At 37.6% G+C, this 16,375-nt stretch overlaps 1 protein-coding gene across 4 annotated transcripts in view; it reads left to right on the forward strand.

The window, feature by feature from the left end:
* The window catches only part of ppargc1a (peroxisome proliferator-activated receptor gamma, coactivator 1 alpha), a 697,135-nt gene that overhangs the window by 363,455 nt on the left and 317,305 nt on the right, over positions 1–16,375 (forward strand). The gene's annotated exons all lie outside the window — the stretch shown is intronic.

Below are 16,375 nucleotides of genomic sequence, written 5' to 3' on the forward strand. Positions count from 1 at the left end.
GCTCCTAAAATTAGCCTTTTATTTGCTTGATTCTAAACCTCCTTGATGTCTTTGGGTTAGTATGCCTTCCTAACTTCCTGATTGACTGCCAGTGCAGTGGCGTGTATCATCTTGTCCATCAGCTGTGCTTTGTTTTGGGGTGTGGTTAGTATTTGGAACCAGATTCTGTGCACATGTATGGCCAGCGACCATTGCCATCACATGTTTTAAGATATCAAGAAAAGTTGGGAAACTTTTGTGTTGGTGTGAGATACCACAGTTATGACAAATTTAATTTGTTTGGTGCACTTTGCTGATCATACCAATAGAGTTCACTGCATGAATAGTATATAATTATTGTTGATCTGACACTATTGCTTAATATTTGCAACCACCATCAAGTAATGCTTCAATGATTTTGCTCTTTTCTTTCTCAAAGTATTTTTCCTAAAGGCTTTAATTGATGTAAGTTGGTGGCCAACCTAAAGTGGCTCTATGACAGTTCTGTTTGGAAAGTCACATTCATACCCATTTGAGGTGTCTGTCTTGTGATATGAATCAGAGTCTGTTAATCTGCAAGTTAATTCTTACCTTGAGCTAGTCTTCAAGAAATTCCCAGATCTTTTCTGAATTTTTCTGATTAGTTATAGGAAGACTGAATGTGTTAGTTATGCAAAGCTCCTCCTTGGCAGTGGCATTTGTTCTGTAAAATGGAACTGCTTATGTTGTTTAAGTAGTTGTAATTCAATAAAGGTGGCAATGAATTCCCAGTTCCTAATTAGGTTTTTGCCTTCCATTTCTCTTTTCAGGTTAAGTGGAATGCAGTATATATTTCTTTTATTTTCTCTGCATTTATTTTCAATTTTTTTTCTTCCTCTTATTATCCTTTTTTTCCTTTAAGAATTGCAAGTTTTTATGTTAAAACATACAGGTTTGTAGTATTAGCTTTCTATCTGTAGGTGACATTCATAACAAAAAAGGAGTTAAAATGTCACAATTTTTTTTTCATTCTTGTGCCACTTTGAAGACAGAAAATAGTAGAAATAACTAACGATTTCTTGGAACACTTTGGCATTTGTTGTCAAAACCACGTAATTGATTTTCTTCAAAGGAAGCTACAAAGGTCAGATACTCAAGGTCAGTTGTTTCAGTGCAGATCTATAGCCTTTACTTCTAAATTTTTTGAATCTTGAAAGAATTTTTAATGCACTATCCTTAGATTTGATTGCATGTCTGTACTCTTACAATCTGCAGCAGCTGGAGAGTGAGAAAATGTCCCTTTTTCTGAATTCTATGCTGTCAAAAGCTGTTGTCTGACTGGTCTTTAATTAGTTTTTCAAATGTCTCCCATGAAGATATGGATATCTTTTGTAGATGTCCACCATTGTTAGCATGATGTGACTTTGCCTCAAATGTGTTGGTTTATTTAATATAGCAATGCCTATGTTAACAATTGTAATGCAAGACACTAGGTTGAATGTTGTGGTGTTAAAGAATTCAACAGACATTTATTGTGCTACTGTTATGCGGACGAATTATATTCACACGCAACTAAGTGTCGGGGTAACTATCGGTTACAACAGAGCAGTGTGCTTTCAAAAGCTTATCATGCTTCAAGTCAACTGAAGTAGAATGGAGTATGAGACCTTTATACCCACAGGTCACATTTTATGATACAGTAATTATATTATGAACATTTCTCTTAAAGGCATAAGTACATAATGACTGTGGAATGTAATACAACACTCTTCTCCTTTTCTTTCATTGATTGCTTTTGCATTCTCATTCTTTTTGTTTCTGTATTCCTTTTTATCAACTATATCTCCCTATAGTTTTAAAGCAGTTAACTGTATTTTGGAAGTGTTTTTGATTAAGATTATTTAAGGGCCATCTTCTTCATCGAGGGTCCTAGGGCTCTTGTGAACAATTTGTGACACAGGACTTGGACAAGTGAGAATATAGCACATCATGTGATGGACTTTCTTTCTCTTGCCTGTTCTGGGACATAATTTGCAAGAAACATTGTTTATGCAGATACATTTTCTGACATGCTTTCAGCAAATAAGATAACATGCTCCAGTTGAATGGTATACTATATGCATTGTAGAAATCCTTTTTAATTTTATTTCTATATAAATATACGCTGGTGATAATGTAGAGCTGTTGAGTGCTTATTGCATTCATATAATTTCCTTCTGTCAGCTCTTTTAAGCTTGTTGTTGACTTACTTAGTTGAACAAGTAAGCATTCCTTTTAATATGTTAGAGAAAAGATCACCATAAAAATGTACTAAGTAGTGTTTAACTGATATCAACGATAGTCAGTGTTAGGCTTTGCTTTCGGAATTGATCCCCTGTAGATGGTACAACTTTGCTATTATTAGCTGTCACAATAGGGACAATTCCAACTCTTTAAACCAGGTGGTGAGCAGGGTAAATGTTTGCTTTCTTATCTATGAATTCTCATTGGTTGTTTCTCTCAGAGTTTTCCATACACTTACACATTTAAAGTCATTTATCTGATTATTTTGAAATCTTGAAGCTAATTATGACTGGGAAATAGAAAGTCTTGTGCTGCTAAATATCTGGATTTTGCTGTCTATAATTTTGAGTCAATCTGCAGGGCAGGTGGCCTAAATTCTCACATAGCCAGGTCAGGTCCTTATTACAATATGTTAATCAGGCACCAGTGATATATTTGCACCCTGTCTGTTATTCGAATGACCATCATGATGAGAACGTCAAATGATCATGCAACAGGAATAGGCCTTTAACAGGAAACAACCAAATATATGGATTGGATTTTGAAAACCTCTAGGCTAAAATCATGACTTGGTGCAGTTAATAGGTCAGTAACTATATGTACTAATGTAACAGGAAGTTAATTTGATAAAAAAATCTCAGTAATATACAGAGACAAGCAAGCGTGAGTCTAAGAAGCAAGTTGCAGAAGAAGCCTAGCATCTGACCCCATGTTCTATAGTTACTGAAATTGTGATGATGCTGCATGAAATTCTGGTGAATAAAGTAATCCTTGCTGCCAATCTATGACAGAGTCGATAAAGTGTGGCACTGGATAAAGCACAATCCTGATGAAAGGTCCTGTCTGAAATGTCATCTCCCCTGCTCCTCAGATGCTGCCTGACCTGCTGTGCTTTTCCAGCACATCACTTTATCGACTCTGACTCTCCAGCATCTGCAGTCCTCACTATCTCATCTTCTAGTGAACTAAAGATGTTGCAAGAATGATAGAGCGTGATACCTGTGTGTATTCTGCATTATAGCAAAAATAACATAAATTATGACTTTTAAAGAAGTTAACAGTGCTACGGAAGTCTTAAGTACAATTAGAATTGTGAATTGATTTGCCAAATCTAATTTTAATAATTATAAGCTCTTTCCATTAAAGAGCATGCATCTTTTTTGTAATTTATTTATGAAGAGTAATCCTTTTAATTTATTTTGTTGATCAGGAGCCTTACCTGCTGAGAGGATATATTGAAAATTCTGGAGTACTCAGTGCACAAATTTTATTCCATTCTTCTAAGGCTCAAATATTGTGATTATTTATAATATATACACCTTATTCATAAGGTTCTTAACAGTAGCTGGAAGTCATAGAATTTATAGGAAAGAAATGATGACAAAACCAAAAATGGAAGAAAGAATATATTTAAGAAAAACAGAAATTATTTGTCATTAAGTTATTGTAAGCCAACACTAGATTTTTATTATTGCTTTCTTTATTGAATATCCAAGGGAGTTTTTATTTAAAATAAAACCTGAGTTTCCTTGGATTTTCCGCTAAACTTCCACAAAAATTTTAGTGGCATAGCAAGTCAAGATCTGAAAAAATTTGGAACCATGAAAATTTCTACATGGCAGACAATATTAAATCTAACATTTTGTATTTTTATTAACAGGAGTTTCCCTAATGTAAGTTAATTTTATTTTAGGTAGCACTCTGGTTATAATGAATGATGCACTTTCATGTGCTGCTGAAATATGCTAAAGATAACTAAACTGTTTTACTGTGCAATGCTGTTTTACTGTACATTGTTATAATCATGCTAAATCAAAAGAAGTACAAGTCTTTTTGCTGAGCTTAAATAAAAATATGTGGCTATACCGAGCAAGTAAAATAACATCCATGATCTCCTTTGACAGGACATGAACAATGGAAAAATGAACATCAATACAAAACGTGATGTAAAAATTGAAAGTTTGATAGTCTGATCACAATAGGCAGCTTGTCAACATGAACAAAGTATATTTTTGTAGGATTGAAATGTATCATTGTGTTTTTTGATTCACATAATGTAGTCCTCATGAAGGTTAGCATTTAAACGTAGTTCAGTTTCATACTGAAAAGATATTTTTTCCCAAGATGTCCTAGTTTATATAATTTACATGATATCAGCAAGATGAAAGCAACGTCATATAGATATAATGAAACCCTCAACTTCTCCCATGGTGTAACAGACTAATTTTCCACACTTAAAAGTCCGCTTGACTAGTGTAAAATGAGCTGTATAAAATTGAAACTGCATTAAATTTCTATTCTAACTGAATTCCTCTCTCTTTGTAGCAAAATTGCTAATTTCATATTGATAGGAGTTTCATTTTATTATTCTTTTGGAGAGTTAGAACCCTTACAGGTTTTTCTTTATTGTTATTTTGTTCTAATATCAATTTTAGTTTGGAACTGACAACTGTGAGCTGAAAATGATGTTTGGACTGTGGGCAGCAGCTTGTGTTTGAAAAAAAAATCAGAACAAACAAGCTGTGGTTTGCTTGGGAGGCCAGACCTGGGAATTAATTGCAAGTTTGATTTTAATCAAAAAGTTTCAACAGATACTCCAACACAAAGGGGAGAGCAGTATGTTTAAACAATAGTAGATGTTGGCCACTAATGAGGCCAGTGCCTGAGAATTGTTTCCAGCAAGTCTTGGAGAGAGCTTGTGGCCTCTGACAGATGTTGAACGGTAACTGGGAGTTTGTGGGACACAGTCAGTTCAATCAGGAGAGGCTAGAGTTTTGAATTGGGTTTTGGATTGTGTTTTCTGGGAGAAAGAGTTCGACTGTTGATACAACGGCATGAAGATTTGAATGGTTCCTGCCTAACCACCTGTTATTAGCTGTTGGAAGCTCTGAGAATAGAAATTAACCAATAAATATTGTTGACTTCTGAGTGAGCTGAAAAGGTGGCCCTGATCAACTTCTTCAGAAAATCAACCATTTAAACAATCATTTATGCCTATGGGACATTGCATTATGAAAAACCACTAAAGTGATCTGGTCAGTTTGTAATTTTATTTGATTTATCCTTTTAATTGGATTTGTTTGTCATTTTTGTAAATTGGGCTGAAAATAAAGGTATAGGGTTTAAACATAAATATCAGTTAGGTCAAAACAATGACTGCAGATGCTGGAAACCAGATTCTGGATCAATGGTGCTGGAAGAGCACAGCAATTCAGGCAGCATCAAGGAGCTTCAGCAAAATCGACGTTTCGGGCAAAAGCCCTTCATCAGGAATATTCCTGATGAAGGGCTTTTGCCCGAAACGTCGATTTTGCTGATGCTGCCTGAATTGCTGTGCTCTTCCAGCACCATTGATCCAGAAATAAATATCAGTTAGATTATTGTTTAATTTTACTAAAGTTACTACATTGTTTATGAATTTACTAAATCTATCATTTAAGCTATAAACTAGTGCTGAAAATTGGTTATTCGCAGAGTCTAGGATTGGTTTTGAAAAATCTGCTTAAGAGAGTCTTTGAAGTTTTAATTTTAATGTGTTGTGAATACAGAGGTAGAAATGTTGATTTGCTTTGACTGTTTGTCTTCATGTCATAACAGGAGGTAGACATGTCCTGCTACCTAACACTTAAGAATGTAGGGTAAATTAGCACTATTTTTAATTCCACAATGCTTTACTGAAAAAGGTTGTTTAATGGTTAAAATTACCACAGTGTTCCATCATTTTATCCAAATTCATACTGATCTTGTATCACTTTTACTCCTGGATTTCAGAAGATTTGTGAATCCCACACTGCAGCCAGATGAGGGCACTATAAATATTAAAACATGCAGGTCTGTTGACGTTATTCAAACTCCAACACTATTTTAACTTCAGACTACATAAATTTCACATAATGGTCAGGAAAGCTGCTGTAAATTATATGCATTACTAAGTAATAGCAAATTACAATTTTTCAAAGGAACAGCTCACCCTCTTTGTACTTCTTCTGGGATCTTTTATTGCCCTTACATTATTGGGGATTCTGTCCTTCAGTGCCTGACCGTGGACTGTTCACAAATGTTTTCTAACCATGAACAATGAGCATCATATGAATTCCATTGTGGTCAATGCATGATTCATTCTTGGGGTATAGTAATGAGACCTGACAGTTAAGATCATCTGTGTATTATGGTTGAGAATTAAAACAATCCTGATAATCTCCATGCCAGACCATTGCCATGGTTATAATCTGATCTGTTGTATGCCATGTAAGGGTTAATGTATTGTGTTCCACCTAATCTGATGTCATTTGGATGAGGTGAGAAAAGATTAATTATCTTAGGATCTAATAGGGTAAAGACCTGTGTCCACCAGTCTCTCAAAAGTCATAGCAGTAATGTCTAATTTACTAATGTAACTTGTACCTGATCATGTAGTAAACTAAATCTTGTTTATTATCTTTGTTAATACTTGCTAGTCACTCACCTCACTCCCAGCATAATTCAACTTAGGCCCTAAGACTCAGTCAAGGGAAAAGGATGCTGTTAGCAATTTATCCCAACCACAGACTAGTACATGTTGGCATCACAGCACATGCAGCAATTAACATTCCCGCTGTACTCATGAGGTGAATCTTGTAAACGTTGAAGAGACTTTGAATGAGTATCAGCTGAATTTGGAATCAAGGGTTATGGAGATAAGGCAGGAACAGGATACTGATTGAGGGTGATCAGCCATGATCATAATGAATGGTAGTGGAGGCTCGAAGGGCAGAATGGCCTACTCCTGCACCTATTATCTATTGAATTTCTTTGCAAACAAGAGATCCTGCCTCCTCTTGTAGGTGTCAATATGACTGATGTTATGATGGAAGCTATGAAAAACTCTAAATTGTGTTTTTAGACAATTGGAATCTTCTTGTATTTACAATGACTGCTGTACACAGAAGGGGAATTTGACTGCTTCCAGAAATTTCTGGAATTGCCATGACAAAACTAACTCACCATCTTTCTTGAATGTGAATATTCCAGCCAAGCCAATAAAAAGAAATCCCAGGCATTGTGCCTGCAAAGCCAGGTGTGAGTTGAAAGCAAGCCCTTGAAAAACATCATGCTTGATTCGGTGGTTTATGTATATACTTAACACCACAGAATGGATTTCAATGAGAGGTCATCCAAGCAATTTTTTGTGCCAGCTCAACATAGCGTTCAACTTGCTGGTATTTTAAAATTCTGTTTACTTCTTCTATAAATACTTTCACTGATATAAACTTTGAAATATAGTATATAGGATCAAGAATAGCAAAAACAGAACCACTCAGTACTTCACATCTGCTTTGCCATTCAACATTATCACGGCTGATCATTCAATAGATTTTTTTTAGATTAGATTAGATTAGATTACATTACAGTGTGGAAACAGGCCCTTCGGCCCAACAAGTCCACACCGACCCGCCGAAGCGAAACCCACCCTACATTTACCCCTTACCTAACACTACGGGCAATTTAGCATGGCCAATTCACCTGACCCTGCACATCTTTTGGACTGTGGGAGGAAACCGGAGCACCCGGAGGAAACCCACGCAGACACGGGGAGAACGTGCAAACTCCACACAGTCAGTCGCCTGAGGCGGGAATTGAACCCGGGTCTCAGGCGCTGTGAGGCAGCAATGCTAACCACTGTGCCACCGTGCCGCCCACATGCTAACCACTGTGCCACCGTGCCGCCCACTTCAATCAGAACTCTGATCTCAGTTCTCTCTCTTTCCTGTAATCTCTTTAGCCCTAAAAAGCATATCTTTCTTGGAAGTCTTCAGTATTTTGACCTCAACAACATACTACAGCAGAGAGTTCCTATCTAATCCTGTTAGAATTTTATAAGTTTCTGCGAGATCCCCCTCATTATTCCGAACTCTAGGGAGTATAGTCCCATGTGATGGGGAGAAAGTGAGGTCTGCAGATGCTGGAGATCAGAGCTGAAAATGTGTTGCTGGAAAAGCGCAGCAGGTCAGGCAGCATCCGGGGAACAGGAGAATCGGCGTTTTGGGCATAGAGCCCTTCCTGAAGAAGGGCTTATGCCCAAAATGTCGATTCTCCTGTTCCCTGGATGCTGCCTGACCTGCTGCGCTAGTCCCATGTGATCCAATCTCTTTCTGTATGTCAATGCCACCATCCCAGGAATCAGTCTGTTAACCCTTCTCTGTATTCCTTCCATAGCTAGAATATTCTTCCTCAGAAAAGTAGGCCAAAACTGACAACAGTACTCCAGTTGTAGTCTTACCAATGCCCTGTACACTTACTGCAAGACATCCTTGTTCCTGTACTCAAATCCTCTTGCCATGCTGTCAGCATACTATTTGGCATCTTCATTGCCTCCTGCATCTGCACAATGACATTGACTGACTATTATGCAAGGACACCAAGGTCTCATTGCACCTCCCCTGTTTCAATATGCCACAATGCAGTTAATAAGCTGCCTGCCTGTTTTTGCTACTAAAGTGGATAAGTTCACATGTATCCAACTAATACTGCATTACCATGTGTTTACCCACTTTTTAACTTGTCCAAATCACACCGAAACTTCTCTGCATCTTTCTTATAGTTTAGGTTCTCACTCAGCTTTGTGTCATCTGCAAACGTAGAGATATGATAGATAGCTTCCTTATTTAAATCCTTAATGTATTGAGTATAGCTGGGGTCCAAGCACTGATACCTGTAATACCCCACAAGTTAATGGCTGCCACTTGGAAAATTACCCATTTATTCCTGCTGTTTATTTCCTGTCTGCCAACCGGGCTCAATTCAGGACATGATCGCCTGTCCCATGCACTTTAATTTTGCATGCTAATCTTCTATATAGGACCTTATCAAAAGCCTTCTGAAAATCCAAGTAAACCACATCCATTAGTTTCCCTTTACTACTCTATTAGTTACATCCTCAAAATATTTCGGAGGATTTGTTGAGGATGACTTCCCCCTCGTAAATCCATGTTGACTTATCCAATTTTGTCACTATCTTCCAAAGGACTCTCGCATTTCTCCCACTACTGATGTCAAGCTAACTGGTCTATAATTCACTATTTCTCTCTGTCTCCCTTCATAAATTGTGGGCTTACATTAGTTACCTTCCAATCCATAAGCACTGCTCCAGAATCTATAGAATTTTGGAAAATAACCTCCAGTGTATCTGCTACTTCTAGGATCACTACTTTAAGCACTTGGGAGGAAGCTTATTAAGCCCTCTGGATTTATCTGTTTATAATCCTGTTAATTTCCACAACACCATTTCCCTACTAATATTAATTTCTTTCAATTTCTCCTTTCCATTAAGACCTGTGCTCCGCCATATTTTTGGGATGTTCTTTATATCTTCATTATTGAACTAAAGTATGTACTTAATTGGTCTGCCATCTCTGTTCCCCGTTATAAATTCCCCTGCTTTTGACTGTAAGGGACTTCTATTTATCTTTACTAATCTTTTCTCTAGCCTCTGCAACTCTCTCAGGTAGCAAATTCCAGATATTCATTGCCCTCTAGAAGAAGAAATTCCTTTGCATCAATTTTAAATTAATATCCACTTGTTCTGTAACTATCTTCTTTAGTTTGAGATACCCCCACCAGAGGAAACATCAGAGAATTTACATGTTTCAATAAGATCGCTCCTCATTTTTTTAAAGTCTAATGAATAAAGGTCTAAGATGTTTAGTCATTCTTGATAGGTCAACCTCTTTATCCCAGAAATCAGCTGAGTAAATCTCTCTTCAACTGCCTTCAAAGCCAGCACACCTTTTCTTAAATATGGGGACCAGGACAGAATACAGTAAGCTTCACCAACATACTGTACAGTTATAAAGGCACTTCCCTGTTGTTAAACTCTACTTACCCCACCCCCTACACCCCACACCCCATGAATAAATGTCTTCTCACCTTCCTAATGATTTGTTGCACCTGCATGCTAACATTTTTATGATTCATGCAGAAGAGCACCTAAATTCTGCTGTATTGCACCTTTTTAGAGTCTCTATCCTTTAAATAATAATCTGCATTTTGATTTTTCCATCCAAAGTACACAATTTTGCACTTTCCTACATTAAACTCAATGTACCAAGTTTTTGCCCGCTTAGTATTTATATCCTCTTGTGGATTCCTTATGATCTCATCACAACTTGTTCTTCTTTCTATGATACCAGCAGCAGCCTTGCAAACTTTATACTCTGCCCCCTTGTCCAAGTCATCATTCTAGGTAGTGAATAATGGAGACTTGTGACACTAGAATAGAAACTTCTTTCCAACGTGAGAAAGTGCTATTATTCTGGATTGTCTGTCTTCTGTCTTAATTCTCAATTCATGCTCGCATTATCCCTAATACTGTGAGGTCCTATTTTATGCAATCTACTTTTACATGGGACTGTTTATACTGCCTTCAAATCTAAATAAACTATATCTCCCACTTTATTAATTCTGATTGTTGTATCTTCAAATAACTGCAGGTAATTTGTCAAACATAATTCCCTTTCACAAAACAACATTGACATTGTTTGATTATATGAACTGTTTCTATATGTCTTGATGTCTCTTCCTTCATAATGGACTTCAGCATTTTCCGAACAAAAGCCTGGTCAATTGATTCTTTCTTTGTTTCTCCATCCCTTCTTGAACAGGAGTGTCATGTTCATAGTTTCTTAGAATCCAATGAGTTTTGAAATATATTGATCAAAGACTCCACCATGTCTGCAGCTCTTCACTTAAAACCCTAGGAAGCAGGCTATCAGGTTCTGGCGATTTCTTTGTATTTAGTTCCATTAGTTTGCCGTATATTTTGTGCTTTGTGATAGAGACTATTGCAAGTTTTTCCTTCCATTATCACTTTGCTTCTCTGATATCTTTGGGATGTTTATAATGTCTTCTGTCATGAAGACCAATGCAAAATGTTAGGTTAAGTTATTTGTTATTTCCTGTTGTGTGTTATTAATTCTCCAGTTGCATCTAGGGAATTACTTACTTTAGCTACTCTTGTTTTATAGAATGGTGGAAGGTCTTGCTGTTTATTTACATATATCTTGCCAAGGTCATTGCATACTCACTGTTCTCCATCTTTATTCATTTCTTAATTACCTGCTGCTAAAAAGAAACCTCTCAATCCTCTAGTCCACCACTAGATATTGCCACTTTGCTTGCCTTAGAATTTGATTGGTTTCTGTTCATGACTGCCTTTGTTAACGCTGTGTGGTTCATTCTTTTCAACAAGTCTTTCTTTTTGACCAAAGTAATTATTTGCTAAGCATTATGAATTGTCTGCCATTCCCCATCTTTTCCCTTAGTCTAATTTCCTACTCTCTTTAGAACAACGCTTTCTTCATACCTCTGTAATTACCATTGTTTCAATTGAGCACACTAGTCAAAGACTCGAGTTGCTCTCCCTCAAAGTGAATTTGAAATTCTACCACTCTGATTGCTAGAGGATCCTTCATGGATCACTTATTAATCTTACCTCATTACATGTTTCTGAATCCAAAACAGCCTGTTCCCAGGCAAGTTCTGCACTATACTAGACTAAGACCTAGCATGTAAACATTTCCTGTATTTAAGAGTGGCTGCGTTATATTGTCTAACATGTGTTCTGACTTGTATACAAATCAACTTGCAAACGGACTCGGGAACGGAACCCCTTTGCAACCTTGGGACAGCTTGTATGCAAAATAAAATCAGTCCCCAGCCCCCCACTCACAATGACAGTTGTAGCCCCCTTCTTGTATGTCTCCACCACTTCCCAACGTATAACTTGTCCTACAGTGAGGCAACTCTTTGGGGGCATTAGATGACTCCGAAGCATCTACTTCATTCTCTTGCTATTCCTTATTTCCATCCAAGTTAAATCCAAATCATTGTCTATTGCACCCATATTACTATTCACAGTCTAAGGATATGGGGTAAACCATGAATGACAGAGATGAGGACACATGTCTTTAATCAGATGATGATAAGGCTATGGAATTCACTACCACAGAGAACAGTTGAGGCCAAAACATTGTATGCTTTTAAAAAGGAGTTAGATCTAGCACTTCAGGCTAAAGGAACCGAAGGTTACGGAGTTAAGCAGGAGCAGGGTGCTGAATAGCAGAACAGATTTAAAGAGATGGATGGCCTACTGCTCCTATATTTTATGTTTCTTATTTTTCTACTCATCACCACATTGATACCTTTATTCATTAACAAAGCTAACTGATCTCCCTTTCCTTTTTGCCCATTCTCGTAGAATGTTGACCCTTGAATATTGAGTTCCTAATCTAGGTCAACCGGCAATCACATCTCTGTGATAGCTGTAAAGTTATATTAATTTATTCCTATTTGTGCAGTCAACACATTTATCTTGTTTTACAAATGTTGCATGCATTCAGATTAAGTGTCAAAATCTTATCATTATTACTCACTCTGGTTCTAATTTCTGCTGCGTTCTTCTGCCCTTTCCTTCTAATTTTTGATTATCATTTGCCTTTTCACTCACTGAACCTCTGCTCTTTTGTTTCTTTATTAGTTTTAAACTTCCTTTCAGTTGAATATTACACCCCCCGCCCCCCCCCCCAAACTAATTAGTTTAGAGTCCTATCTTATAACTTTAGTTATATGATTGACCAGGATACCAGTATGGTTCAGATGAAGTTCATCCCAATGGAACAGCTCTCTCCACACTGCTCCTGCCAGTGCCTCATGAATCAGAATCTATTTCTTACTTACCAATCTTTGTATCATGCATTTACCTCCCTAATCTTTCTTCCCCATGTGTCTCAGGTAATAATCCAGAGACCAAAATACCTTCGTAATTTTAATTTAGAGCCAAACTGCTCACTCTCCCTCAGCAAAACCTCTGTCCTGGTCCTGCTTATGACATTGGTATCTACTTGGGCCACAACAACTGGATTCTTACCCTCCCACTTCAAGTTCTCTCTGGTCCTGAAGATGTGTTCTGATCCTTGGCACCAGATACGCAGTACAGTCTTCACGACTCTGTATCTTTGCTGCAGAGAGCAGTGTTTATATTCCTAAATATGCTTTTTCCTATTACTACTACATTTCTCTTTTCTTCCCTCACTTGACAGGCATTCTGAACATACTACTGTGATCAATTAGCTCATCCTTCCTGCAATCTGTGGCTTCATCCACATCCAGATCAAGAACTTCATATCTATGGCAGAGCACTGGCTAAGGCTCCTCTAAAGCTAAACTCTGGATCCCCTGAGCTGCTTTACTTGCTATCACATTGTCCTGTCCATGATCATGGATCAAATTTGATATAATTAATTTTAGGGATTGACTGCCTCCTGAAGCACAGTGTCCAGGTACAGCTCCTTTTTCCAGATGTATCACAGTGTCTGCAGTTCAGACTTCAGCTCATCAACCCTGAGCTGAATTTCTTTGACCAGCCAATACTTGCTGCATATGTGGTGACCATGTATTACACCGGCATTTACCAGCTTTCACATGCCATAGCTACAATATATCACTTCCCAGTCATCTCTATTCTACTTCATTAACTAATTTGCAGGATAAATATTCTAAAAGTCAAATATTGACTGCGCTTTTCAGCTGAAGAATATTTCTTGATTTACATCACTTAGCCAATCAAAAGGGACCTATCAGAAAATAGCCACCAGGCACCTACCTGTTTTCCTGTGACATCATGCTTTGGCTCTGACAAGTAGAATAAGGAATTCTCTGCCACTGTTTTTTATCTGTTAGCACTGCTGCCAATCTCATGTGGGTCCAGTCTTCATGAAGCTGCCACCCCTATTTTCTGTTGCACTCTTTGATAAAGATCAGTGTGAGCCATTGTGTTCCAGATGCAATTCAATTGGTGAAAGTACCAGGATTGAAACAAATCACACTTTAATCAGGTCCCTTGATCAAATATTGAGGACATATCTGCCTCGGTACGACATGAAGTTCCATTAGGGCCTCTCTCCTCCTGCTACCTCCTGGATTCAAGTCACTTTCCAGAAGATGGCTCTCTTTTGGTTGTTGCACCGTTTGCTGTCCTTCTCCTCATGGTCACTTCTATACATATGGTCAGCTGCAGGTTTTTTATAATGCTGGCTGTGTATACTACTGGGTCCACTGTTGAGTGTTCAGTCAGCAGGGTGAACAATAGACCACTTAACTTTATCATTATTAAAACTAACAGTCAACATGAAGTTTTCATGCTATCTACAACATCAGCACAGGCTAATCACAAATTGTAAACTCTATATTCAAACAAAGGAGTCAGCGAACATTTGTTCCTTTATGTTAAAAAAGGTTCTTCTGCTCTCAGGCTTAAATTGCTGACACAAATACAATTATTTTTCACTAAAAGAATGGGAAATTTGAGGAACAATTATGGACACAGATGTGAAACGAGAATAGCATGGATAGGTGGGCAACAAGGAAGAAAGTTGTTTTCCTGCCTGACTTTATCATCTTTCTTTACCTCTCATTCACAGGAACCAATCTATTTCAATCTATTCCCTTGGACTTTATAGTCAATGGTTGTCTCCAAACTGCTGATGGTAGGGACCTCAATAGTAGTTTTTCTATTTAGGGTTAGGGGACATAGTTTCTTTCATTGCTGCTACTCATTGCCTGTCATAAATGTGGCACAAATGCTTGTTGCCAAAGCTTGAATGTTATTCAGTTATTCAAAGATTGATGCAAGTGGTCATAAGATGCTTTTTATTGAAGGATTTTTAAATAAAGCTGAATGCTGTAACGTTTTCAGCAATAGCCCCAATCCACACCTTAGGCTATGCGAATGTCATTGTTGAAATAACTGAAGATGGTCTCGCCAAGGAACTCTTGCAGGAATATCCTGAACTTGTGATGTTTCTATAACTGTGATTTTATTTTCTGTCAGTTATTACTCGAGGGTGTACCTTTTATTACTAATGACTTCAGTTTGTTCAAAACCCCTGGTATAAAACTCACTCAAATATTGCCACAATATTAGCACGACACAAGCTATTTAACTCTCTTCTGACTTTCAAGAAGAATTATACTTACTGGTGGCTAAGTGGTTAGCACTGCTGCCTCGCAGCGACAGGGACCCGGGTTTGATTCCAGCCTCGGGTGACTTTCTGCATGGAGTTTGCACATTCTCCCTGTGTCTGCGTGGGTTTCCTCTGGGTGCTCCGGTTTCCTCCCACAGTCCAGAGATGTGCGAGCCAGGTGAATTGGCCCATGCTAAATTGCCCATAGTGATATGTGCGTTAGTAGGGAGTAGGTGAATGGATCTGGTGGGTTACTGTCAGGGGGGTTGGTGTGGACTTGTTGAGCCAAAGTGCCTGTTTCCATACTGTAGGGAATCTAATAACCTAACCTATTATTCGAGCTAAGCAATTGTATTGGATCTGAAGTGAATCTGAGATACAAGTTATGAATGAGTAAATTTGATGGCACTGTTGATGATTCCTTCTGTTATTTTGCTGATGATTGGGAAGAGGCTGATAGGACAATAATTGTTAGGGGACAGTTTTGTATATTGATGTATTAATCCTAATATTATAGCTACACTGGAATGGCTTAGATATTGCTCAGTTAATTAATCAGGAAAGAATCTTCTGAGTTACATACTATATAGAAACTACTCACATGCTGGTAAGAAGATAAACCTGTTGAATTAATATCTAGAACTAATATTATTCTGCATTTTTGAAGACCACTATGATGCTGCCTCAAAATGCAATGTTTTAAAGCACAGAACATTATTGAGTGTTAATGCCACCTTCACAGCCAAACAGATCAAACATCCTATTTGTAGAGATTTAACACCTGTGCTTCGCTTTGAGTTTCAAATTGATTTTCTTTTAGATTCACCTTAAGGTCTTCTGACATCTGCCACACGAAACGTGCCCAGAAGAAGAACAATTGTTCTGTAATGCCTGAATATAGTCAATTGCTGTTACAGGTTAAAAAAACCTTATTTCTTACATCTTTTCAATTACTAAGGGGATGGTAGTTTTTCAGGGATATGCAGGAATGTGGGTTACAGTTAAAATCAGATCAGCCATGAACTTATTGAATAATGGAGCAGACTTGAAAGACTGAGTGACCTACTCTTGTTCCAAGTTTGTATGTAACATGACCATTTGGATGAATAAATGTACAGTGTATTTGCCATGCAGTC

The sequence above is a fragment of the Chiloscyllium plagiosum genome, chromosome 1 (assembly GCF_004010195.1).
Source record: "Chiloscyllium plagiosum isolate BGI_BamShark_2017 chromosome 1, ASM401019v2, whole genome shotgun sequence".
NCBI classification, from domain to species: domain Eukaryota; kingdom Metazoa; phylum Chordata; class Chondrichthyes; order Orectolobiformes; family Hemiscylliidae; genus Chiloscyllium; species Chiloscyllium plagiosum.